General features: G+C 36.0%; 1 pseudogene; it reads right to left on the bottom strand.

Annotated features, from left to right (window-relative positions):
- Nucleotides 1-13,124: 13,124 nt before the first annotated feature.
- LOC123529800 (uncharacterized) lies at nucleotides 13,125-26,146 on the bottom strand (annotated as a pseudogene).
- Between the last annotated feature and the right edge of the window lie 1,617 nt (nucleotides 26,147-27,763).

Genomic DNA, 27,763 nt, shown 5'->3' on the forward strand with positions numbered 1-27,763 from the left:
TAAAAAAAAAAGATGTGACAGAAAAAAAGGTTGCCAAAAAACTTAACTTTAACCGAAACCGGGGTGAGTAGAATAGCACCGCTATCCCCCGAATAGACGAGCTGAAAATACAAAGAAAAAAACAAAACAAAACAAAGTGTCCTGTCAAGCTGAGCAGAATAAATATATATTTTTCTCGTATGTTAACGGAAACACGTACACAGATCCTATTTCTTGTCCAAGACAAGGACATCGTTGGTGAAACAGACCAATAAATACTGTTTCACTGTCGCAAGTAAAATACAATACAAAACTTATATTTATAAATTCAATAAGTACAGTGTATAGAGCCTACAAGCCCAAACACGTAGTCATTTCTTTATCGAATAGGCGTACAGTGTTTTGGCGAATAGTGGAACAGTTTTATATAAAGTTTTGCGACTAGGCGGTCAGTGCATAATTCAGATGCATGTTGAATTAAACAATTCAATTTAAGAACAGAACAGAATAGAATAGAAGTTTATTTTTCTATGAATTGAACCGAAGTTTCATTTTCCAACCACACAAATAATAACAATATACATCAAGTTCAGATAACAATTGCATGATTACATACATTTACATCACAACAAACAAATAAATAAATAAATTCGGAGAGTGAAAATATAACACTGGCAACGTATCTATATGCTTATGTCACATTATTTATACAGTCATTTCTTATTTCCTTCGCTTTAATACATAAGATGCCAATTTTGTTATTGTTTTTTTTTTTTTGTTTTTTTTTCAGAGTTCAACACTTCTATAAATTTATATATACGGGTCTCCTCCAGTAATGTTTTGGAATTAGTTCTTTTCTTATATGATTATATTTTGGGCACTTCAGCACAAAATGATACACGGCCTCTATGTCTCCATTTTCAGCATCACTAATTAAGCACAGTCTAACTTCCCTATCGAGTCTGTTACGGTCATAACGGCCCGTTTCTACCCTAAGGCTATGTGAAGCACACGCAGTTTACTCAAAGCAACTCTTTTGCATTTTGATAACTGGTTTAAATATCCGGCATAACTAAAGTCTGTTTTAATATATTTATATAATGACAATGTTCTGTTTGTATTAATGTTTTCTAAGCAGACTCCGGGTCTAGAGGTCCAGTTTCCGTTATCTATTTACCCAAGCATAAATATTTCAGTTTGCTAGCTCTTTGTAAATATACCGTTCTCAGTATTCATATTGATTAGCGAACCTCAAACCTGCCCTGTACGGGCTGTCTAAAGGTCCGGTTACCGGACCCCTAGCCACTTTTTAAGTTTGAAATACACCATATACTTGAAAAAAGGCGATGTTTGGGGCGCAGAATGAAAATTTTATTGGCTATGTTCGGGAGCAGGTCATTCTAAACTTCATCGCAGATAGCGCAGTGACCGTTAATTACACAGGTGAATTACACCTAGTCATTGACCAAACTAAACCAGATGTTATATGCCTTACTGAAACATGGCTTAAGCCAGACATCAGTTCCTCCGAAATATTTCCTGATAATCTTAATTATAAGGTATATAGGGATGACAGGAGTGAAGGTCAAGGCGGAGGAGTGATGATAGCTATATCCAACTCACTGATCAGCCAAGAACAACCAGACCTCAAGACTTCATGCAATATAACCTGGGCCAAAATTACCATTACTGGCCTTAAAGATATCTTTGTCGGAGCCTACTACAAACCGCAAGAATAAGACGCCGACTCCCTGTCCCAACTTTGGTTATCCCTTAGTAAAATACCCAAGGGCAGCATAGTATGGCTACTTGGAGACTTCAACCTCCCCGACATTGACTGGTCAAAAGAGTCCCCTAAACAAACTTGTAAAAACAGATCCTTTTATGAAGAATTTATTGAAATATTCCCATTATAATCTTGAACAAATAGTTAAGATCCCAACTAGGTTATCCAACACCCTTGATCTCTTCTTTACAAACCATCCATCCCATGTCCACTTGGTCAAATCCCTACCGGGTCTAGCAACCTCGGATCATGATATAATTTTTCATGAATTGAATCTTAATAGGGGCCGCCCAACCCAACCTAGACGCCCTATAAAACTCTATACGAAGGCTAATTGGGAAGGGCTAAAATCTGACATGAAGGTTTTTGGTGCTAGCTTTCTCACCGAAAACCATTCAGACCCTGAAGTAGCGTGGAATTCATTCAAGGACTGCCTTAATGAATCCCAGTCAAAACACATTCCATCTAAAATGTCTAAACCCCGTGCCAACTTGCCATGGTTAACCCCAAGAATTATCAGGCTTATACACAAGCGTGATAAATTTTACCAGAAACTACACAAATCTCCCTCCCCAGCCCGCCATCAAAGGTTCAGATCCCTTAAGTCTTCCATCCAGAAGCAGATAAGAGCCCAATACTGGTCATATATGGAAAGTATCATATTTGACCATGACTCACAACCTGGTAAAAACAAAAAGTTCTACAGTTTCATCAAGCACAACAAAAAAGAAAATGTCGGCATCGCCCCCCTCAAATCAGATGGTCTTACCTACACGGACCCCATCCAAAAGGCTACTATCTTAAACAAACAATTTGAATCTGTCTTTTCCCCTCCCCAGCCCCTTAGTCTGAAGCATATATGTTCCAACATTCTCTCATCCCCAGTCTCCAAGATGAATAAGATCCAGGTCACCACTGAAGGTGTGGAAAAACTGCTCCATGGCCTATCCCCACATTAAGCCTCAGGACCTGATGAACTATCCCCACGCATCCTAAAAGAACTCCACCATGAGATTGCTCCTGTACTTGCCCATATATACAGGTTATCTCTCGAATCTGGCCTAGTACCCAGTGATTTGAAAAAAGCCACTGTAGCCCCCGTATTTAAAAAAGGTCTCAAGTCTAAACCTAGTAACTATCGCCCAATTTCCCTAACTTGCATTGCTTCTAAACTCCTTGAACACATTGTTGTTTCCAATCTTATGACCTATTTTGACAAGCATAAGCTACTTAGCCAGTTCCAGCATGGCTTTAGATCAGGTCACAGTTGTGAGACTCAGCTCATTAATTTCACTCAGGAACTTTACAATAACACTGAACAGGGTCAACAAACAGATGTTATTGTCATGGACTTCTCCAAGGCGTTTGACAAGGTCGATCACATAAGACTAATTTATAAACTACAAAGCCTTGGTGTCAACCCACAAATTACCAATTGGGTCAAATCTTTCCTGTCCAACCGATCCCAGAAAGTCGCTGTTGATGGTCATTTTTCCAGTGAACTTCCTGTACTGTCTGGAGCTCCCCAGGGGTCTGTTCTTGGGCCATGTCTCTTCCTGGTATATATCAATGACTTACCAGACTCGGTCAAATGTAACGCAAAAATGTTTGCAGATGACACCATAATATACCTTACCATCAACTCCATTTCAGATAGTGTATCTCTGCAACAAGACCTCATTAACTTAGAAACCTGGGAGAAGACATGGTCCATGGAGTTCAACCCGGACAAGTGTGAAGTCCTTAGAATCTTTAGAAAGAAAAATCCCGTGGTCTACCCCTACAAACTTCACAACATTGAGTAAAGAAACTTGTGAGGCAGCTAAATACCTAGGCATAACCATTTCCAAAGATCTAAACTGGTCCAAACATATTGACAATATCACTTCCAAAGCAACTTCCACTCTTCGCTTCATACAACGGAATGTGAAAACTGACAATAAAAAGGTCAAAATTGCTGCCTATAACACCTATGTCCGCCCTCAACTTGAGTACTGTTCAAGCGTCTGGCATCCTTGGCAAAAAACCCTCACTAGCAAAGTCGAAAATGTCCAAAGGTCAGCTGTTAGGTACGTCATGTACGACTACAGTTACACCAGTAGTGTTACACAAATGCTGAAAACTTTAGAATAGAATACACTCCAATATAGAAGGTTACACAACTCATTAGTAATGTTTTATAAAATAAGGACCCAGACAGTTGCAGTCGATCAATCTCATCTTATTCCAACTAGAAACCTAAATTACTTAATCCCCATGTCTCACACTCAGTACTTTTCAACTCCTACTTCCCAAGGACCATCCGTCTCTGGAACTCCCTACCAACTTATGTTAAATCTAGCCCCAGTCTCGGTATCTTTAGAGAGAGGCTGGCGGTGGTCAGTATGTAATTCTATTGCCTCTGTCCCATTTTAACTGTAGCATACTGTCTTTTTTAGCTTTTATTATTTTAACATTGTAACATATCATTTCTTTAACAACTGTTTCTCTGACAGCGCCGCCCAGTGATAGTCGGAAATCGACGGTTGGGTGAAAGATGTAGATGTAGATGTAGATGTTTTACACGCTGTCAAGCAATGTTTATGTCCTAACATATATTTAATGCCTTACTTTCGTAATCCTTGCCTATCCTCATAGGGTTGTCTAGGAATACGGAACTTCCGTAATCCTAGAACCGGAGGCTAGGATTACGGTACCGTAATCGTAGCTACTGCCTTAAGGCTATATACCAATAAAAGAATTTGTTCTTTGTTTCATATAAAATTCAGCTACTTCAGACCAATTTTGTTACAGTTTCTAGATTTTCACTCCGTCGTAGACCTATTTTCCACAAGATATCCCTACATTTGCTTCAAGAAAACGAAAAGAAAAAGGTGTGTTGAATAGTAAGCAGTGAAATGCAAGTCAACTGAAGTTAGGTACCCTCATATTGCGCATTTCAGAAAGCGGTCCGCAGAATAAACACCCTACTTTCGTTTTTAAGTTAACAACTCGAAAACATGCGAGTATTAGCATGAAACGTGTCCTATTTTATGTAAAATTCATTCCACGAGTGAAATAATGCCCATTTGGCCTCCGATTTACGCGCAAATGCGCGAAAAATGGAAAAATTAGGATCTATTTATTAGGGACTTCTTTCTACACCACGGAAGCACATTTTGGACCGAATTACTGCATTATAACCTTAAAGGGAAATGCAAAGTTGTTCTTATGTTAATTAATTCCATCTGCTAAGATTTCTTCAATCATTTTAAGAAGTGAAAGAAATTTTCAAAATCGGCTCAAAAATAAGAAAGTTATGAGCATTTACAAAAAAAAAAAAAAAAATATTCACCTATTTTGTTTCCATGGCAACAAAAACAAAATGGCGGATTTATTGAATTTCTGGATACATATTTGTACTGTGTTTACTTTTTTCTGTGAAATAATTTCTCTGCTTTTTCCAGTTACAATGAAAGAAATTGCCATGTTTTACATCTTATACTAAACAAATATATGAAATTAAGGTAACTTGACATGAAGAACCAAGATGGCGTCACGAAATTAGGGTTGGTCATATTATTTACCCCTATTGACAATATGCTGCTACAGAGGTCTAAAGATGCATTTTAATGATTTAACACACACATAAACAAATGAAAAAATGCATTTAATTTATAAAATTATAAAATCAAATGTTCTGAAACTCACCATGAAAACTAGTCAATTTTTGTGCGCATTTTGCGGAAAAGTTATGTATCCAAACCGAAAATAATTTATATCATCATATATTTGAATATGTCCTTCAGGTGCTCCACCTATGAACAAAAGAACTTATCCTCTGAGTTTTATGCTATTTGCTCCGGAATTTCATCAGTAAAGATAAAGTTCTTTTGTTCATAGGTGGAGCACCTGAAGGACACATTCAAAGATATGAAGATATAAATTATTTTCAGTTTGGATACATAACTTTTCCGCAAAATGCGCACAAATTGACTAGATTTCATGGTGAGTTTCAGAACATTTGATTTTATATTTTAATTAATTAAATGCATTTTTACACGTGTTTATGTGTGTGTTAAATGATTAAAATGCATTTTAGACCTCTGTAGCAGCATATCGTCTATAAGAGTAAATAATGTGACCAACCCTAATTTCGTGACGCCATCTTGGTTTTCCCTGTCAAGTTACCTTAACCTGTTCAAATAAAGAATTCAACAGTGTGTAAATGACGTCATAAACACATTAAAATGGATGCCTCTATGATCAGCCATTTTATAAAAGTTCAAAGTGCCATATCTTTTTCAATAGTGGCCCGATTTTGAAAATTCTTCCAGCGTTATGAAAGGCTTGAGGATGGCTTTCTTATGAAATTAACTTATTTTCAGGCATTCCTTACCCATTAATGTTTGATAAACGTTACTGACAGTAACTCAATGTTTTACGATCTACTGGATAACATTTGTATAAAGATTTTATTCAGCAGATAGAATGCGGTGACCAATTCGGATCGTAATTATCAAGCCATTGTGTCTATTGTTGTGATCCGATTTCTATATAAGATCTTACACTTTTTTCCTCGTGCATATGTCTTTGTCCATAATTCGAAACAAGGAGAGTTGTTTTAGCCATTTAGTAAGATTTAATAAGCCCTGTACAGTTGATAGTATTCAGACTTCCGAAGTACGTAAAGATATATCAAAATAGATTTTGATATCTTTTAAAGAAATGTTAAGTTTTAAAAAAAATACGAAGATGAAGGAAAATATTCAGTATTGGTAATGATTCTTTTTTCAGAGAAAGGGTGTTATTGTCTAGCAAGCGGTGGAAGTATACAACAGTCCGGTCACGTACGTGGAATTGATCTCACGCATAAATGATGTATTGTCTTAGTGTATTTTCAGTTGCCACTGGGCAGTTGTAGCATATGAAAAAATGCATTTTTCATTGCTCACACTAGGGCAAGTTCATAGCAGGGAGAATCAATGTGGCTTGTGTCTCCATCGTATGTATAGATAGACTCCAAATGCTATAAAGTCTTGAATGGGATACCGATTCAAACTCTATCCTGACGCATGGTCCTGAATGTGCTTTTACAACTCACATTATTTTTTTCTTTTTTGATGTCCATTGTAAGTAATTCTTACAATATGCAGGCTTCTGGCAAAATTGAGAGAAAATGAGACATATCTATATTTGTTCTACGGAAGTGTCTATGGTAAGCCTGTTAGGGGTTGTCTTGGGGTACTGACCTCCTTTTTCTAGATATTGCTGGTCTTCAATTGCACACAGTTTAAAAAACTCTTAATTGTAAAAAGTACGAATCTATACCTCTAGAATCAGATTCTATAGGTACGGATCCGTAATCCTAGACACTTCCGAAGAACAAACAGGAGCAGAAAAATCACAGGTCGCCGCACTTGTTTCCTTTTAAAGGGCATTTTCTACACCATCTGTTTTAAGCACTTTTTAGTTTTTGACCCTAGATGACCCAGTTTCGAACCTGGCTTAGGAATCATCAAGATGAATTTAACATTCTGACCAATTTTCATGACGATAGGGTCATAAATGTGGCCTCAAGAGTGTTAACAAGTTTTTCCTTTGATTTGACCGAGTAACCTAGTTTTTGACCCCATATGACCCAGTTTGGAACATGGCATAGGAATCATTAAGATAAATACTCTAACCGAGTTTCATCAAGACAGGGTCATAAATGTGGCCTCTACAGTGTTAACAAGCTTTTCCTTTGATTTGAGTGGTGACCTAAATTTTCATCCTTTCGAACTTGGCCTAGGAATCATCAAGCTAAACATTCTTACCAAGTTTCATGAAGATAGGATCATAAATATGGCCTGTAGTGTGTTAACAAGCTTTTTCTTTTATTTGAACGGGTGACCTAGCTTTTGACCCCACATGACCGTTTCGAACTTGGCTTAGGAATCATCAAGATAAACATTCTGACTAAGCTTCATGAAGATAGGGTCATAAATGTGACCGCAAGAATGTTTACAAAGTATTCCTTTGATTTTACCAGATGACCTAATTTTTGACCCCATATGACACAGTTTTTAAACTGCACAGGAATCATCAAGATAAACACTCTGACCAAGTTTCATGAAGATAGGCCATAAATGTGGCCTTTAGGGTGTTAACAAGCTTTTCCTTTGATTTGACCTGGTGACCTAGTTTCTGACCTCACATTACTCAGTTTCGAACTTTCAGGGGCAGTAAATCTAGAACCTACGATGGAATCTAGCTGGTTTACGAAAGGAACCAATACCTTATTGTGACTTAAGTTGTATTAAGTGTGGTTAAAATTGAAATCAAAATGTCACTTCTATTGTGCTCACAAGGTAAAAATTAAATATTTTTGGCCCCTTCAGAGGTCAGTCAGGGGCCAAAACTCTGAAACACATGATTGGATCTGACGGGGTCACCATGGTATCCAACATCTATTGTTGTTAAAACTATTTTGCAAGTTTGTATCAAATCAAATCGTAAATGAAGTCTCTATATGGTTACAAAGGCCAAAATAGCAAATTTTGGCCCATTTAGGGGCCATAACTCTTGAACCCATGATAGGACCTGGCCAGTTTTCGAAATGAACCAAGATATCATGCCAATATAAGTTGTGTGAAAGTTTGATTAAAATTGATTGCAAAATGTGGTCTCTGTCGTGTTGGCAAGCCAAAATAAGTTTGGCCCTTTAAGGGCCATAACTCTTGAACACACGTCAGTCCGTGCCTCCGTCCGTCCGTCAACAATTTCTTGTCTGCACGCCAGTGGTTTCATTTATGATTTTATTTTAACCAAACTTGCACACAACTTGTATCACCATAAGATCTCGGTTCCTTTATTGAACTGGCCAGATTCCATTATGGGTTCCAGGGTTATGGCTCCTAAAAGGGCCAAAATTACCTATTTTGAGCTTGTCTGCACAATAGCAGCTTTATTTATAATTTGATTTTTACCAGCCTTGCACACAACTTGTATCACCATAAGATCTTGGTTCCTTTCTTGAACTGGCCAGAATACATCATGGGTTCCAGAGTTATGGCCCCTGAAGGGGTCAAAATTAGCTGTTTTGACCTTGTCTGCACAATAGCAGCTTCATTTATGATTTGACTTTAAATAAACTTGCACAAAACTTGTGTCACCATAAGATCTTGGTTCCTTTCTTGAACCGGCCAGATCCCATAATGGGTTCCAGAGTTATGGCCCCTGAAAGGGCCAGAATTAGCTATTTTGACCTTGTCTGCACAATAGCAGCTTCATTTATGATTTGATTTTAACCGAACTTGCACACAACTTGTATCACCACAAGATCTTGGTTCCTTTCTTGAACTGGCCAGATTCCATCATGGGTTCCAGAGTTATGGCCCCTTAAAGGTCCAAAATTGGCTATTTTGTCTTTTGCAGCCATATAGAGACTTCATTTATGGTTTTATTTGATATAAACTTCCAAAATATCTTCAACAACAATAAATCTTAGATTCCATGACAAATCAGACCCAATCGTAGGTTCCAGAGTTATTTTATATCTGATTACCTCCCCTGATTGTAATAAATACGGATTTATATCAGTAAATACATACAGGACTTATTTGAAATTTCATTATTGTTATTAGTTGGACTGAGACAATCAGGGTAGATAACTATGTACTGATTTATGTCAAATTACCTCCCTTTATTTCAAATTATTAAAAATGAGTATATCTCCGTAACTAATGAAGATACTGATCTGAAATTTCATTTATGTCAACAGATTTATTTGGCAGATCCTTCATTTGTTCACTTACAAATTTATTTTTTTTAATTACTTCACATTTACGTTACTATAAATAGCTTATTTTTAGTAACTTTTTTATTATTGGCCGTAGGGAAAAACCGAGACAACTTTCCTATGGTACAACATGGATGGTACCTCCAATATTTAGGTATATTTTGACATATCTATACCTTGTAAGACTTTTTTCTTTCTTTTTGGTTTCTTCCCTTTGTTGTTCCTGTCCTTTGGACTTAGATATTTTTTTCTGAGGACCTTCTTGTCCTCAAGTGCGATGATAACAGGTGAGCGATATAGGGCCATCGTTGCCCTCTTGTTTTATGAATACAAGGTGACATCTGTATTATATAAACATAAATTTAGGGAAACTGTGCATCTTAGAACATATTTAGAACAAGAGGGCCATGATGGCCATATATCGCTCACCAGAGCTGATCTGGCCTACTGACCAGGTTTTTGGCCCAACTTGACCTAGAGATCATCAAGACATTCTGACCAAGTTTCATAAAGATTGGGCCACAACTGTGGCCTCTTGAGTGTTCACAAGCTTTTCCTTTGATTTGACTGGGTGACCTAGTTTTTGACCCCACATGACCCAGATTCAAACTTGACCTAGAGATCACCAAGACGAACATTCTGACTAATTCTCATGAGATTCAAACGCAAATTGTGGTCTCTAGAGTGTTAACAAGATTTTCCTTTGATCTGTTCTTCTGACCTAGTTTTTGACCCCACATGAACCAGTTTCGAACTTGACATAGAGATCATCAAGACAAACATTCTGACCAAGTTTCATAAAGATTGGGTCGCAAGTGTGGCCTCTACAGTATTCACAAGCTTTTCCTTTGTCTGGGTGACCTAGTTTTTGACCCCACATGACCTAGATTCATACTTGATCTAGAAAATCAAATCATCAAGACAAACATTCTGACCAAGTTTCATAAAGACTGAGTCACAGCTGTGGCCTCTACAGTGTTCACAAGCTTTTCCTTTGATCTGGCCTACCTACCTAGTTTTTGACCCCACATGACCCAGTTTTGAAGTTGACCTAGATCAACAGAACAAATATTCTGTCCAAGTTTCATGAATATTGGATCACAATTGTGGCCTCTAGACTGTTCACAAGGCAAATGTTGATGCATGATGGATGAGCTAAAAAAAAATTTTTAAAACTGGTGATCGAATTTTGATATTTTTAGTTCATTTTGTTTTAATTTATACTTCCCAAATAATATGAAGTGCTATGTTGAAAACTTATATTTCAATTTCAGCATATCTCTGTCTATATATTAGTCAGAAAAATATCTGAACAAAACCTTAGAGATATTTGAAATTACTGGCCCCTACCCAATTGTGCACCTCAGTTACATCAGATTATGTCAAAAAGGGTGACTTTTTTTTTGGCAACAAGTAGAATATGTCTGGTTCAAAGAAATATAAAATACATTTTATATTAGTAGCTCTTTGTTTGGTTAAATGGTACATTAGCCATATTTTGATGATTTAGCATTTGTTTTTGGTATAAATTTTTTTAGAAGAAATATTCAAAGAAACAATTTTCTCAAAATGGCGGATATCCTGAAAAAGAGAACAAGAGGGTCATGATCACCCTGGATCGCTCACCAGAGTAATATGAGCTACACATTTCAAATGTCAAACTGATGATTTTTAGAATTTTTTGGAAGATTTTCCTATATACAATCAAGTAACCCCTGGGACGGGGCCAATTTTACCCCAAGGGTCATGATTTGAACCAAGTTTGTAGCAGTCTACTAGGCAATGTTACATATCAAATATCTAAGATCTAGGCCTTCTGGTTTATTTTTAGCAAATTTATGAAGATTTCCCTATGTACAATCAAGTAACCCCTAGGGCTGGATCAATTTGACCCTGGGGGTTCAAGACTTTAACATCTTTTGTAGAGGTCCCCTAGGCAATGTTTCTTGTCAAATATCTAAGGGATAGGCCCTCTGTTTTTTTTTTAAGAAAATTTTGAAGATTTTTCTATGTACAATCAAGTAACCCCATGGGGCGGGGTCAATTTGACCCTGGGGGTCATGATTTGAACATATTTTGTAGAAGTCTACTAGGAAATGCCACATGTCAAATATCTTAAGATCTAGGCCTTCTGGTTTATTTTTAGAAAATTTTTGAAGATTTTCCTATGTAAAAATCAAGTGACCCCTGGGGCGGGGTCAATTTTGACCCCAGGGTTCATGATTTGAACAAATTTTGTAGAGGTCCACTAGGCAATGCTACATGTGAAATATCTAAGCTCTAGGCCTTCTAGTTTATTTTTAGAAAATTTTGAAGATTTTTCTATGTACAATCAAGAAACCCCATGGGGCGGGGTCATGATTTGAACAAATTTTGTACAAGTCTACTAGGCAATGCTAAATGTCAAATATCTAAGATCTAGGCCTTCTGGTTTATTTTTAGAAATTTTTTGAAGATTTTCCTATGTAAAATCAAGTGACCCCTGGGGCGGGGTCAATTTTGACCCCGGGGGTCATGATTTGAACAAATTTTGTAGAGGTCCACTAGGCAATGCTACATGTCAAATATCTAAGCTCTAGGCCTTCTGGTTTATTTTTAGAAAATTTTTGAAGATTTTCTTATGTAAAATCAAGTGACCCCTGGGGCAGGATCAATTTTGACCCCGGGGTCATGATTTTAACAATTTTAGTAGAGGTCCATTAGGCAATGCTACATGTCAAATATCTAAGCTCTAGACTTCTGGTTTTTGAGAAGAAGATTTTTTAAGATTTTCCTATGTAAAATCAAGTGACCCCTGGGGCGGGGTCAATTTTGATCCCTGGGTCAAGATTTGAAAAAGCTTGGTAGAAGTCCACTAGGCAATGCTTCACACCAAATATTTAAGCTCTAGGGCTTCTGGTTTTTTAGAAGAAGATTTTTAGTTATTCCTTTCGGTTGCCATGGCAACCAGAGTTCTGCATGGAATTCAATTCTTTGTACAATTTTTGTAAAGCTTCACCCAAGGAACATTCCTGTGAACTTTGGATGAAATTGGCCTAGCGGTTTATGAGAAGATGTCATTTAAAGTAAAAAGTTTACGGACGGACGCCAGACGGTGACCCATCCCAATAGCTCACCCTGATCCTTTGGCTCTGGTGAGCTAAAGAAAACACTCGTACATCCTGAATCTGAAGATGTCACTGAAAGGTTTTCTGTTTTCAGCTCTGACAGCTCCTAAAAGGTGTCAAGTGGAACAGTTCTTACAAACTTGAGAGGCTTCCATGAGAGGATACACTTTGTATGATTGCTTGATTAAAGATCTTTTTCTATTTTTAGCTATAGGGTCAGTCTTGATAAAAAAGACCATACAAGAGTACTATAAAGTGATACTGTATATGATGGAAGATCCTACGAGACATTCCTGGCAACTACTAGAAGGGGGGTAAAGCTGAACCATTTGAAAAAAATTCATACAAGACTGCTTCTCAACAAGTTGTCATTGACAAAGTAAAGCTTAAATACTGGATGACTAGCATAGTGCAATTTCAATAGCTCACCTTTAACATTTGCTTAAGGTGAGTGAAAAATACTGTGGAAAATAAAGAACAAGGCAAATCATCAAAGTTTCAAGTACTTTTCTTATAAACACAATTATCAAACAATTATATTAAATACACGTTGATAATTTATCAAAAATGTCTATGGGTAACAAAAACATGTTTCTGGGTAAAATCACAGAATTTACAGAACTTGGAGCTCAGTCATTACTTCACTAACAATAAAATATGTCCTTTAAAAGATATATATATATAATAAGCATAAACATTTGTATACAGATTCAAAACAGCAATAAATACAATACAAACAGTACAAAGAAGAAAAGTACATTCATTCCTATGGTTAATTTATGCACATTTTGTCGAGACTGTAAATCTCATAATTACGGCCTAAAGAGATTTTATAAGCTTTAAAAAGACTCTTTGCCTGAAATACTGTATAATCTCTATAAAGAGGCAGCACTATTTACATAAAATACAAACTTCAATGCAACAATTATTATAACAAGAGAGCCATAGAGGCCCTTAGTCACTCACCTGAGATTGACTATTTAACCTTGAATATATGTATGACAAACTGAATCATAAATGGTAACAACTGAGTTTAGCATGAAAAACATCAATAGGCATGACCAACCTCCCTATCAACTTTAATGATCCTAGACCAAAGCGTTCTTGAGCTATCATCTGGAAACTGTTTAACTATTCCGGGTCACTGTGACCTCGACCTTTGACCTCAAAATCAATAGGGGTCATCTGCTAGTCATGATCAACCTCCCTATCAATTTTCATGATCCTAGGCCCAAGCGTTGTTGAGTTATTATCCGGAAACCATTTAACTGTTCCGGGTCACTGTGACCTTGACCTTTGACCTACTGACCTCAACATCAATAAAGGTCATCTTCTGGTCATGATTAACCTCCATATCAACTTTCATGATCCTAGGCCCAAGCATTCTTGAGTCATCATCCATAAAAGGTTTAACTGTTCCGGGTCACTGTGACCTTGACCTTTGACCTAAAAATCAATAAGAGTCATCTGCTGGTCATGACCAACCTCCCTATCAACTTTCATGATCCTTAGCCCAAGTGTTCTTGAGTTATGATCCGGAAACTGATTGGTCTACATACTGACTGACGGACCGACATCTGCAAAACAATATAACCCGCCTTCTTGGAAGGGGGACATAATAAAGGTAAATGGCACAATATGCTGTAATTACAGAGTCAATATTACAATATCATAATTAATTCTTCATAGAGATAACAAGCTGCTGACCTATGTCTTCTAATCATAATTAAATGGCTATAATGGCAAGTATTAAGTAACATTTCAATAAAATAATTATAAAGTCAAGAGACAGTATTTTATTACCATACTTCCTTTGATAATGATATACTTATGAAATATTTTGTACTGGTTGGCCAATTCCATTGTTTACCCCATGCTTTCAAAATTTCTTCCCTTTGCATTCAGAGGAAGAGAGAGCAATTTTGGTATACTAAACTAGAAACAGTGAAGTCAAACTAATGGTGTATCTTATTTGAAATTTTCTATCCACTGATGATGAAAACACATTCATATTTCGTTTTAACCAATTTTGCTAAGAGAATCTGAGTAAATCAGAAACTCCCTGTGAATGTGAACCAGACACTTTAAGTAAATGTGATCAAAGCACTTGTGTAGCTATTAACACTGGAGAAAACACACATTTTTGGACAAAATAATGCCACACGTCATGTTCAATGCTGCACAAATATGATATAAAACTGGAAAGGATTCAAGCAAGACTCTACTTTCCCACAAAATGACATCATCACAATTTTAAGAAAAAGCAAGTGAAACTAATGAAAACAAACATCATATTTTTTGTTAAACACCTGGTTTGTTCCTCATAATGGCTTTGTTGAAACCATGTCAACCTAAGAAGATATAACAATTTGAAATGCTAGTAAAACACCGACATTATGTTAATAAACATCTATTTCACATAATTATGTAACATATGTTGCTCAAATATAAAATAATATCAATGCTAACTTAAAACACAGTCACAGTTATGTCAAACAGACATCAAACTTGGCATAATACATGCATCAATAGTGCATCTGTATTTCATCCATTTTTTAATATTCTTAAACACTCTCAACTGGTTATATGCCACACAGAATAGGGAATAACCTCTTTGTCATGATTAAATATATTTAAACATGTTTCAACAATATACTATTTCTTAAATGATATTAAATAAATTCATGAAATACTAAATAATGAAACACTAAATATAGTTTACTGACACAGAAAAGATGACGAACAAGTACTGAAAATGAAAGAACTGATACGTTTTCAATTTTATATATTTATAGAGGGACTGACCTCCAGATAGGACAACAAAGAAAAAATATTTGAACATAACGGGAAATTATAGCAATTTTTCTTATGATGGTTTTGAAACTAAGATACTGACAGATTATATGTTATAGAAACACATGAGAATTAGTTATCTTTTGTATTTTTTCCATTCAAAATTTAAAAGCTTATGTTACAGGATACAGAAGGTAAACTGTGTTACCCAGTAATTATAAAGCTTTAAAAAATAGTTTGGAAACAAAGACTCATGTTCTAATGTTCATAATATGCCAAACTTTAATTCTAAAGAAATATCTTCTTGCCAAAATCTAGAGTCCAATCCTTTAAATATTGTTCAAAATTTGCATAATAGTAAATATTCATGGAAATGTTATTCCTTAATCATCTTACAGCTAGTAAAAATCAATGCATTAAAAGTTTAGAAAAACTTGATCAAATCTGATTAAGATATGACCAGAATTTTAAACACATGCAAGACTAACTACTACCCGTACCTATAACTGTTCTGATTTAATGTTTCTTTATTTATTAAAACATGTAACAAATTACATCAGGTACTATAAAAGCACACATTCTCGCTGGGTCAAAATGTCGCGAATTTCAAATTTTGAGTATGTTCTAGAGGTTAAAAATGGTATCCTACTTAAATTTGATGATGAATGCTTATGTGAGGATGAGATAAAGGGCCTCATTACTATAGAGAAAAAATTAAACCCTCACAAACAATTCTGCATTTACAGTAATGAACAATCACTAAATGTTGCAATCTGTTCTAGGCCAGAATTCCACCTTATTTAGCAGGAAACATTTTATGAAATAATGCTTACATTTTTATTCATGATGCACTGAGAAGCAAAATTCAGTACAGTCTTAAAGATGATGAGACTCATTTAAGCAACATTAAACAATATTTTTATTTTTCATACGTAGTACAAAATACATACTTATGCTAAAACTTTTCTTTAATTTTTTCAAACTCTACTGCTTTCTTAATTAATGTATAGCAAGCCAAAAGTGTTCTTTTGGTTATGTTTTTGTTTTTTAAAAAAGACTGCATCATTTCTGCTGAAAGACTGCTGGTATCCAGCTTATATTACCTTACTTTGGATCAAAATGGGGAAAAAAAGTATTTTTTTTACAAAAACAAGCTTACAATGTAGGTGTGACATGCCAACAAATGCTGATCATATCAACTTCAGGAAAACATTTATCATCATTGAGGTTTTACATCAAACTTGTTCGATATGGGAAGATCACAAATAAACACATTGGAAGCAAAAATATATAATTTCCACAATTTCACCAGCCATACTGTTGAGCAGGAGCACTTGGCTGTCCACCATGTTGACCTTGACCTGGTGCCCCAGACTGCACTGCTTGATAATAATTTGGAGGTGGTGGCTCTGACTCAGAGAAATGTCTATGGGCTCCAGCTGCCTGGTACCCCTGTTGAGCATTATAACCTTGGGAACCAGGTCCCATAGGTTGGTGATCTGGCGCTTGATATCCTGTAAAGTTCTGAGCTGTCTAAGGGTGTATGGGATACGGTAAAGCCTGTTCCTGGGGCTGGTAGGGATCATTTGGAAGTGTTGTCCCAGAAGACATGACATGTGTGTTTACGTCAGTAGCAACACTGCTATACTGGGTGTATGATTTACGTCCCGCTGCTGCGGCGTGATCATCACTTCCAACCTCCATTGGGGTACACCCTCCACACAGTGAGATTACAAATACAACAACTAGCAACGAAATACATACAACAGCTGCCATAGTCACAGTACTGATTTCTGAGGTATCTGCAAAATGAAATAAAAATAGTTAATTAAGTAACTTAAATACTAAAGAGCTGAGACATAATAGTTTAACTAAATGAAACCCTTTTACATAATATTGGTTTACATACAAAGCTGTTATCAATTTTTTCTACGTTGAAAAAAGGATGTAATTTTGTAAATTGTAAGTCAGACAGATGGAACCTGGCTCAGAATGGTTACCAGTGTTTCACGATGCTGAAGACTTATGAAGTGTTTATTTTAGCATTCAGTAAAATATTTCCTGAGAAATCTGCTTACATGCAAAACATTCATTAAAAAAAAATTGAAGTTCAAAAGGCGCATAATTTTGCCAAAATGTCAGCTAGAGTTATGACACCTGCCATGTGATTTCAACCTATGATGCCAATGATGTGTGTGAAGTTTGAAAGCATTCATTCAAGTGCTTTCTGATAAACCTGCTAACATGTAAAACTTTAATAAAAATTTCTGTGTAAAAAATGAACTTTGTCAAAATAAAAGCTAGAGTTATATTATTTGTTCTGTGATGTCACGTCATAATACAAAAGACATTTATTAAGTTTGAAAGCTTTTGGCCAAGTACTTTTTAAGAAACCTGCTTACATGCAAAACTTTTGTGACACTGATGTCAATGGAAGGATGACAACAAGAGCTAAAAATAAGGTACTGAAATTTATGGCTGAATTACAAACATTTTACCTACAGAATATATTTATCAATATCAATTTATACTGATTTAATTTTTACCGACTGTGAAACATGTTCTACAACTTATTATTAATTACATTCGACAACTCATTCCTTATGGAATCCATCACCACACGCATATGAGAGAAGAAAAACCAGTTTTCCTTTCACTACTGAGCACTAAGCAACTGAGCTACTGGTCTCATTTTAGATGCCTTTGGTATGATGTGGCTGGGTGTCAAACCAAAGACCTTTCAAACTTGAAGGAGATGTTCTACCACTAAGCCTGTCGAGGTGGTTATCAGTATTTACTATCTATCTTGAAAATTACTATTTGTTTAATGGAAAAAGTAAGATAATATAAGTATTGAGCGTAAAATATCTTGACTCTAGTTTCTCCATAATGCCATCTGTAAGAGATATTGAACCTGTGTTTATTATTGAGTCCCTTTAAGTAAAAAGTGAAGAAAATTAAGCAATATAATACCTTTCAAATGATCTGTCTCTTCAGCTGGTACAACATCAATTAGCGATAAAAACAGCATCATAGTTGAGGCCACCCACACAGTGGCATCCATCTTTAAGTCTTCCACAAGTTATCTGTTAAATCCTGTAAAACATCAAATACAAATGTAAAAGAAGCATCAGTTAAATTATCTATTATTTAACCCACATTTTCTGTTTGATAAAGTCAAAACATGTTTCAGATTTCAATTTGCTAATGATTTCTTTCAGACAATTCAAGTCTAATACATTTAAAGCAACAGCTTATGATATGAATAACTGAAAATGAGAACAAATAGGCAGCAGTGTGGAATAAGACATCTAAAGTCAAAGATGCTAGAGAACTTTCATCTTGTACTTAGATGTTGTAGTTCCATAGTGTCTTGATGGGCTGTGGAAGGACCTGTATCATGTAGGCCCATATTCAGCCTTCTCTGAGAAATTAAGTATGAAATAAAACAAGCATTTTACTGGAAAAAAACAACAACAACAACAAACAAACAATAAACGAAATGAGTGGCCACAGAACACTGGTGCACTCCCAATTCCTGTCACTGTACAATCATATGTTACAAACATCATCAAGAAACTCAAGATGAAAGAAACTATGAGAGTACAAAACATTATACAAAAGATGAAAAAGGATATGAAATGACCATTTTGAAATCACCGAGAGGGACGAAATGACCAAATCGGGGACGAGTTGACTGTAGAGTGGTAGAACCTATGCTCGCGGTATTTTGTACATATATAATCTATTTAAGAAGCAAGAAAAATTTGCCATTTCAATTACCTATGCAAAAACATAAAGTTATCCTCCCTTTATCGAAACATGTTTTTGATGTGCGTCATCACGTGACTTAAGTCGTCTTGTGAGCTATTGACACGGCATACGTAAAAAGGTGAAATTTCGCTCTGAAGGGAACCTATGTGCGTCATCACGTGACTTAAGTCGTCTTGTGAGCTATTGACACGGCATACGTAAAAAGGTGAAATTTCGCTCTGAAGGGAACCTATGCTGGCGGTATGTTATATTTGTTAAACTAAAGCCGAGAAAAAAATCAAAAGCTAAAAATAACAAACAAGTATAATTATGCGAGTATAATATTATAATTATGCGAGTATAATATTTAGAGCATTACACATTTATTATGTGAAAAACAAAAGATTTTAAAGAAATGAGCATGCCATTTAAATAGTATGTGCCTCTATGTGTATAGAAATGAGCATGCCATTTTAATAGTATGTGTCTCTATGTGTATATTTCTTTCACAAAAATGGAGTAAACATTATTTCAGCAGTAAACTGTTTCTATCAAACTAATTCAAAATTAGAAATTTCTTGAAATATTTATAAAATACCGCCATTTTGCGCCATGTGTCAAATTTGAAAGTTGGGATGGGGGGATTCATGAAATTTCATTATAATTTTAATCCGTCATTGGATTTTACACATCTATTTTTTTAGCTCACCTGTCACATAGTGACAAGGTGAGCTTTTGTGATCACCCTTCATCCGTCGTGCGTCCGTCAACAATTTCTTGTCTGCATGATAGTGGTTTCATTTATGATTTTATTTTAACCAAACTTGCACACAACTTGTATCACCATAAGATCTCGGTTCCTTTCTTGAACTGGCCAGATCCCACTATGGGTTCCAGAATTATGGCCCCTGAAAGGGCCAAAATCAGCTATTTTGACCTTGTCTGCACAATAGCAGCTTTATTTATGATTTGATTTTTACCAAACTGGCACACAACTTGTATCACCATAAGATCTTGGTTCCTTTCTTGAACTGGCCAGATCCAATTATGGGTTCCAGAGTTATGGCCCCTGAAAGGGCCAGAATTAGCTATTCTGACCTTGTCTGCACAATAGCAATTTCATTTATGATTTTATTTTAACCAAACTTGCACACAACTTGTATCACCATAAGATCTTGGTTCCTTTCTTGAACTGGCCAGATCCTATAAAAGGTTCCAGAGTTACGGCCCCTGAAAGGGCCAAAATTAGCTATTTTGACCTTGTCTGCACAATAGCAATTTCATTTATGATTTGATTTTAACCAAACTTGCACACAACTTGTATCACCACAAGATCTTGGTTCCTTTCTTGAACTGGCCAGATTCCGACATGGGTTCCAGAGTTATGGCCCCTGAAAGGTCCAAAATTGGCTATTTTGGCTTTTGCAGACTTCATATATGGTTTTATTTGATACAAACTTCCAAAATATCTTCAGCAACAATAAATCTTGGATTCCATGACAAATTAGATTCAATCATAGGTTCCAGAGTTATTTTATATCTGATTACTTCCCCTGATTGTAGTAAAAATGGATTTATATCAGTAAGTACTTATAGGACTTATTTGAAATTTCATTGTTGTCATTAGTTGGACTGAGCCAATCAAAGTGGATAACTATGGACTGATTTTATGTCAAATTACCTCCCTTTATTTCAAATTAAAATGGGCATATCTCCGTAACTAATGAAGATACTGATCTGAAATTTCATTTATGTCAACAGATTTATTTGGCAGATCCTTCTTTTGTTCACTTACGATAATTTTCTTTTTAATTACTTCCATTTTACGTAACTATAAATAGCTTATTTTAGTAACTTTTTTATTATTGGCCGTAGGGAAAAATCGAGACCACTTTTCTGTGATACAACATGGATGGTACCTCTAATTTTTAGGTGTATTTTGACATATCTGTACCTTGTAAGAATTTTTTTTTCTTTTTGGTTAAATTTCTTTCCTTTGTTGTTCCTGTCCTTTGGACTTAGATATTTTTTCTGAGGACCTTCTTGTCCTCAAGTGCAATGATAACAGGTGAGCGATATAGGGCCATCATGGCCCTCTTGTAATATTATGATGTTTAGCACATCAGATGCAAGTGTAAGGCCATCTTTTTTGTATGCGTGTACAAAAAAATTATCTTCCAGTCTGTTGGCCTATTTCATTTACTTCTTTTGAAGTTTGACAGTTTTATTAGAAGAGTTTATAAAATGGAAATTACAAGTTACAAGACAATTATAAATTGCATTTCAAAGTACCCTATGTTAGAAAAAAAAGACATAAAAAATGCCAGAAAAGTAAATGATGTTGACATCTGTCTGTTTTGTGAAAACTTGAATTTAATTCTGACATAGAAATTTCTTTTTATATTTTTAGACAGTATCTCATAATGTGTGCTGTTAGGAGTGTGTTATCGATTGCTGAAACCAGTGAAAACAGTGCTGTCACGAAGGAACAAGAAGAAGAAAGGCAATACTATACCCATGGTGTGTAGCTTTGTTTTCAGATACCTTTGTGTTTACTGGTAAAAGTAAAATTAATATACAAGCTTTTTATTCTGTAGAATCTTAATCTTAGTACTTTAATAACAAAACTTAGCCAACTTGGTTGGTTCAGTAGGCAGTGTGCAAGACTATGAATCAAGTGGTTGTGAGTTTATTTCTGATCAAGCATATTCTCCGAGAGAAGACAAGAGTGAAAATTTTTGTCATTCATCTCCAAGTCATGGGGATGTTTTTTTTTAGCTCACCTGTCACATAGTGACAAGGTGAGCTCTTGTGATCACCCTTCGTCCGTCGTGTGTCCGTGCATCCGTCCGTCAACAATTTCTTGTCTGCATGATAGTGGTTTCATTTATGATTTTATTTTAACCAAACTTGCACACAACTTGTATCACCATAAGATCTCGGTTCCATTCTTGAACTGGCCAGATCCCATTATGGGTTCCAGAGTTATGGCCCCTGAAAGGGCCAAAATCAGCTATTTTGACCTTGTCTGCACAATAGCAGCTTTATTCATGATTTGATTTTTACCAAACTGGCACACAACTTGTATCACCATAAGATCTTGGTTCCTTTCTTGAACTGGCCAGATTCCATTATGGGTTCCAGAGTTATGGCCTCTGAAAGGACCAGAATTAGCTATTTTGCCCTTGTCTGCACAATAGCAGCTTCATTTATGATTTGAATTAAATCAAACTTGCACACAACTTGTGTTGCCATAAGATCTCAGTTCCTTTGTTGAACCGGCCAGATCCCCTAATTGGTTCCAGAGTTATGGCCCCTGAAAGGGCCAAAATAAGCTATTTTGACCTTGTCTGCACAATAGCAATTTCATTTATGATTTGATTTTAACCAAACTTGCACACAACTTGTATCACCACAAGATCTTGGTTCCTTTCTTAAACTGGCCAGATTCTGTCATGGGTTCCAGAGTTATGGCCCCTTAAATGTCCAAAATCGGCTATTTTGGCTTTTGCAGCCATATAGAGTCTTTATTTATGGTTTTATCTGATACAAACTTCCAAAATATCTTCAACAACAATAAATCTTGGATTCCATGACAAATCAGATCCAATCGTAGTTTCCAGAGTTATTTTATATCTGATTACTTCCCCTGATTGTAGTCAAAATGGATTTATATCAGAAAGTACTTACAGGACTTATTTGAAATTTCATTATTGTCATTAGTTGGACCGAGCCAATCAGGGTAAATAACTATGGACTGATTTTATGTCAAATTACCTCCCTTTATTTCAAATTAAAATAGGTATATCTCCGTAACTAATGAAGATACTGATCTGAAATTTCATTTATGTCAACAGATTTGTTTGGCAGATCCTTCTTTTGTTAACTTAGAATAATTTTCTTTTGAATTACTTCCCTTTTACGTTACTATAAATAGCTTATTTTTAGTAACTTTTTATTATTGGCCGTAGGGAAAAACCGAGACCACTTTTCTGTGGTACAACATGGATGGTACCTCCAATTTTTAGGTGTATTTTGACATATCTGTACCTTGTAAGAATTTTGTTTTTCTTTTTGGTTAAATTTCTTTCCTTTGTTGTTCCTGTTCTTTGGACTTAGATATTTTTTCTGAGGACCTTCTTGTCCTCAAGTGCAATGATAACAGGTGAGCGATATAGGGCCATCATGGCCCTCTTGTTTATCAAAGTTGATCTTAAATATATTTTAAATGTAAATTTTAATGTAATGCATGGTTTCTAATATACTAACTTTTACTGGGTGATTTTGACGTATTTGTCTGAGATTTGTGCTACGAAAACAGATTGTGTAAAAAGTATCGACTCCGGTGTACGTCACATAAGCCGCACCTGCGGCAATTGCTACGTTTGTTGTAAAGGCATATGATCTCAGGTCGGTGTTGAACATAGCATGATAAAATATTTTCATCTGTGCTTCTGCAGAGAGCGTATTTATCGAGATACCGCGAGCATAGGAATACTGCGCGCATAGGTTCCACCACTCTAAAAATCTGAAAAGTCCTATTTATATTTAGTCTAAATTTTAGACTACACGATTGCTTAAACTAGGTCTTCTAGATACACTTACCAGTATATTACAATAGTATCCCCACGACTTATGTTTTATGTTTTCGACGATGTCGGTATTTCCGGTTAATTGCATATCCCGCGCAAGTAAAGTGGTGATCATGTGGTATTTTGGTAGAATAAACAAAGTTCTACACGTGTCTACATTTTATAACTTAATCAAATAAAAATGTAAGGTTAAATGATAAATTAATATCAACATAACGTTCTATACATTTTTTATTTAATCCCAAAACTGGTACTTCAGTGACACTCTCATTTAATCACTTAGAAGCATAAAAATAGTTTTATTAGATGTTCGTCTGCAGACACGGCCATCTTTGTTGGTATTGGTCATGTCATGCTTTTAAAAACCCTATACCATACAGTAAAAATACCACGATCTGATTTAGATGACTCCCTTGCAGAATAAACTAAGACCGTTCAAGCCATTCTTTAAGATGTACTTACATTGCAAATGTGAATTGTTAACAATTCAGGCAGAAATTGATAAAAAAAATCCCATCTACATTGTTAAATGGGTGTTACTTAATAAATGTTATGGTTGGATGCAAACATCTATACGAGTAACACGGAGCAGAGCAGATTCATGTAAGGTGCCCAACCTTTAACAATCAATGATATTTAATAAATGCAAATTTGAATAGGACTTACAAATAACTCACTGAAAATATATTAAATACCGTTGAATACGTTTAAAACGTTAATAAAATGCATAACAGTAAATGTTTCTCGTGACAGGTGATGATTTGTACTGAATTCAATGTACGGTATAGATTTTTAGTGTGATTGACAGGAACCGTCGAATACGTAAGTCGCTGGTGCTTTCAACCAACTTCCGCATTTATCCGAACTGAACTTGCAAAAATCAGATTTCCTGATAATAACCACACACAAAGTGAAGGTCTTATCAGGGGAAAATATTAACTTTTTCAGCCAGGGGCCACCTGGGCCCCTAACTTTTAAAAACTAGGGGCCCAGACCAAAAGTTAGGGGCCCAGTTAATACGGTCAGGTATCTGTAGTGAAATATTGCATTTCAGGTTGCTCTCATACAAACCGGGTACATGTATGTTCAGTTGATTATCAACATTTACAGGGGATTAATTGATACAAGCTAATGCTTGTTTTATGTAATTGTGCAACTGTATTTAATGGAAATTAAATTAAAACCTTTCAAAACTCAACAGGTCAAAATAAACATATTCAAAATACATTCAAGATGTGACAGTGTTAAACTTTTCAACTTTAAACGTTTCTCATGTCCCCCAACAGCAAAAGCTGCAAATGAGACCATTATCAGTATTTTGCAACCAGAGCCTGTTTTCTTCCCATTTTTTGTTAAAGTTCCTGGACCTTTTGTTTTTTCATAATCTTGATAATATTTTCGCTTTTCGGCCGCCGTTTGTACTTGCTTTTCAGTGGGCTTAGTAACCCCATCAAAAAAATGGCACATTTTTTCCTCAGTTTACTGGCTTCGCGTACATCACACATAGGGCGCCGCCATTACAAGGGAGATAACTCGCATCGGCGTGGTATGTCTAAAGTTCGTTCCAAAAAGGCATCGAGATGTGTAAATTAAGTTTGTGGTTCCGATAATAATGAAGCACATGCAACAGTGAAAACCGATGGCCACTTTTGCGAACCACGCTTTCAAATATTGCGCCACATTGGGAGGAAGCACTGCGCCGCACATGGGGTCACATGGCGTCGCAGTTTAAACGTGTCCGGTATAGACCGGTATAACGGACTTTCTCTTGACAGACCTCCATTTTTAAATGGAGTCGACTACGTTTTTGAATGATTCATACTATTGCAATCCATTTCCCAGTAGACATAAACATACAGTCCAGACAGAGCAACTCATTATATTCCTTTCAGTTCCCAAGAGAACTGTGAAAAAACGAAGAGGCAAAAAAACACCGAATCATGGAAAATTTTATTTTTTTCACCCTGGTCGCCTCCTGGGCCCCTAACTTGCGATTTTTAGGCGCCCAGCCGATTTTTTGGTCGCACTGGGCGACTGCTAATATTTTCCCCTGCTTATATTGTTTTGTCGCTTGACAAGTAGGCAATTTAATTATTTTCCTTTCCTATTTTTGGCAATCGTTTGATTCCTTGCGTCGTCGAAAACCGATGTCACGAGGATACTATCTAAGAACAACTAAATATCTCACTGAATTAATTAAGATATATATTACAAAACTGAATAATTTGAGAGGGAACAGGTTGGAAATATGAAAATACCTATCAGTCGGTCTGTTTTTCGCACTAGAATATTGTATTTTGCAAATAACAAGAATATTTTGTAATTTTCATCCAACAGGAAGCATCTAAATACACAAAACGCTTGTTTTTTTCCCTAAAGCGCCTAAATCACAAAGGTTTCTATAAATAGCAAATGGAAAATCCAGAGACGTTGACTTGCGATTTCCAATACGCCTAAATATTATTCCCGATAGACTCTATATATCATATCTAAAATTGACAATGTTCACAATGGTGCCACATATAGCTAGACCCAATTTTAAACAAAACTTCATAGGCGTAGGAGCAGGGGGGGGGGGGGGGGGGTCGGGGGGGGCCAGGCCCCCCCAAAGCTAGGAGAGGGGGGGGCCCAACTATAGTTTGGCCCCCCCAATATTTTTGAAAAGAGATATAACCTGCAGTCTAATATAACATTTAATTACTTAGTTAGCATCATATAATTCTTTTCAACCTGATTTCTGATTTGCATTTGGACTTCACTTGTATTCTGACTTGTCTCTTTCTGTAGTGTGAGTACTGAAATCTGTACGCGCCATGCCAAGGATTGTTTGATTATACTTTATAAAATATTATATCATTCATCGCAATCACTACAGTTCCGGTTTGAGCGTCTGCAAAATCTATGTAACTATTAAGCCTGTTTACGCATGTAAACGTTATATATTTTTTTGTTTTTCATTTTCCATTCTAGGGAAATGATATTTCCATAACTTTATATCACAATTAACCAAATGCGGGCGCTAATTGATTGTATGTCCAGGGCTTCACAAACAATGAAAAAAACAGCACACATAATTAGAACAATACATAATATGACTGATTAAGACAGTTCAGTGCCTAGTCGTATGTGTATCATCAGAAAATCAATGATTGCTAAAACATAGAGGCTTGAGAGGGCCAAATGGCCCATTTGGCCCCTTACAAGGCTTTGTCATGAATAATGAAACCGGGGTACCTTGCCGCCCCCTCCCCCCTTCGCTGCCGGTCGAAAAGGTTTGCCCCCCCCCCCAAAGTTAAACTCGCTCCTACGCCCATGAACTTGGAGAAGACATGGTCCATGGAGTTCAATCCTGACAAATGTGAAATCCTTAGAATCTTTAGAAAGAAAAATCCCGTAGTAGTTTAACCCTACAAACTTCTTAACATATAGCTAAAAACATGTGAGGCAGCTAAATACTTAGGCATAACCATTTCCAAAGATTTAAACTGGTCTAAACACGTTGACAATATTACTTCCAAAGCAACTTCCACTCTTCGCTTCATACAGCGAAATGTCAAAACTGACATAAAAAGGATCAAAATTGCTGGCTACAACACCTTCAACATGTTCGTCCAAAATTTGCGAGTACTGTTCAAGCGTCTGGCCTCCATGGCAAAAAACTCTCACAAGTAAAGTCGAAAATATTCAAAGGTCAGCTGCTAGGTACGTCATGTATGACTACAGTTACACCAGAAGCGTTACCCAAATGTTCCAGGTCCACCATGCTAGAATTAGGAATAGGTGTAGCAGTTTGAATGCAGATTTATTTCGCAATCATTTACGCGATAATCCCAGATGCTCTTGTTGGAATACGTACGAAGATGCAAAGCATTTATTCTTCCGCTGTCCATTATTTGTTTTACAAAGTCGTGAACTTTTTAACAACTGACGGACCTATTCACCTTTTAAGTACTTTTAAATTGCTTTTTGGAATAGACAGCCAATGCTATGA

This window comes from Mercenaria mercenaria, chromosome 13, assembly GCF_021730395.1.
Source record: "Mercenaria mercenaria strain notata chromosome 13, MADL_Memer_1, whole genome shotgun sequence".
Taxonomy (NCBI): domain Eukaryota; kingdom Metazoa; phylum Mollusca; class Bivalvia; order Venerida; family Veneridae; genus Mercenaria; species Mercenaria mercenaria.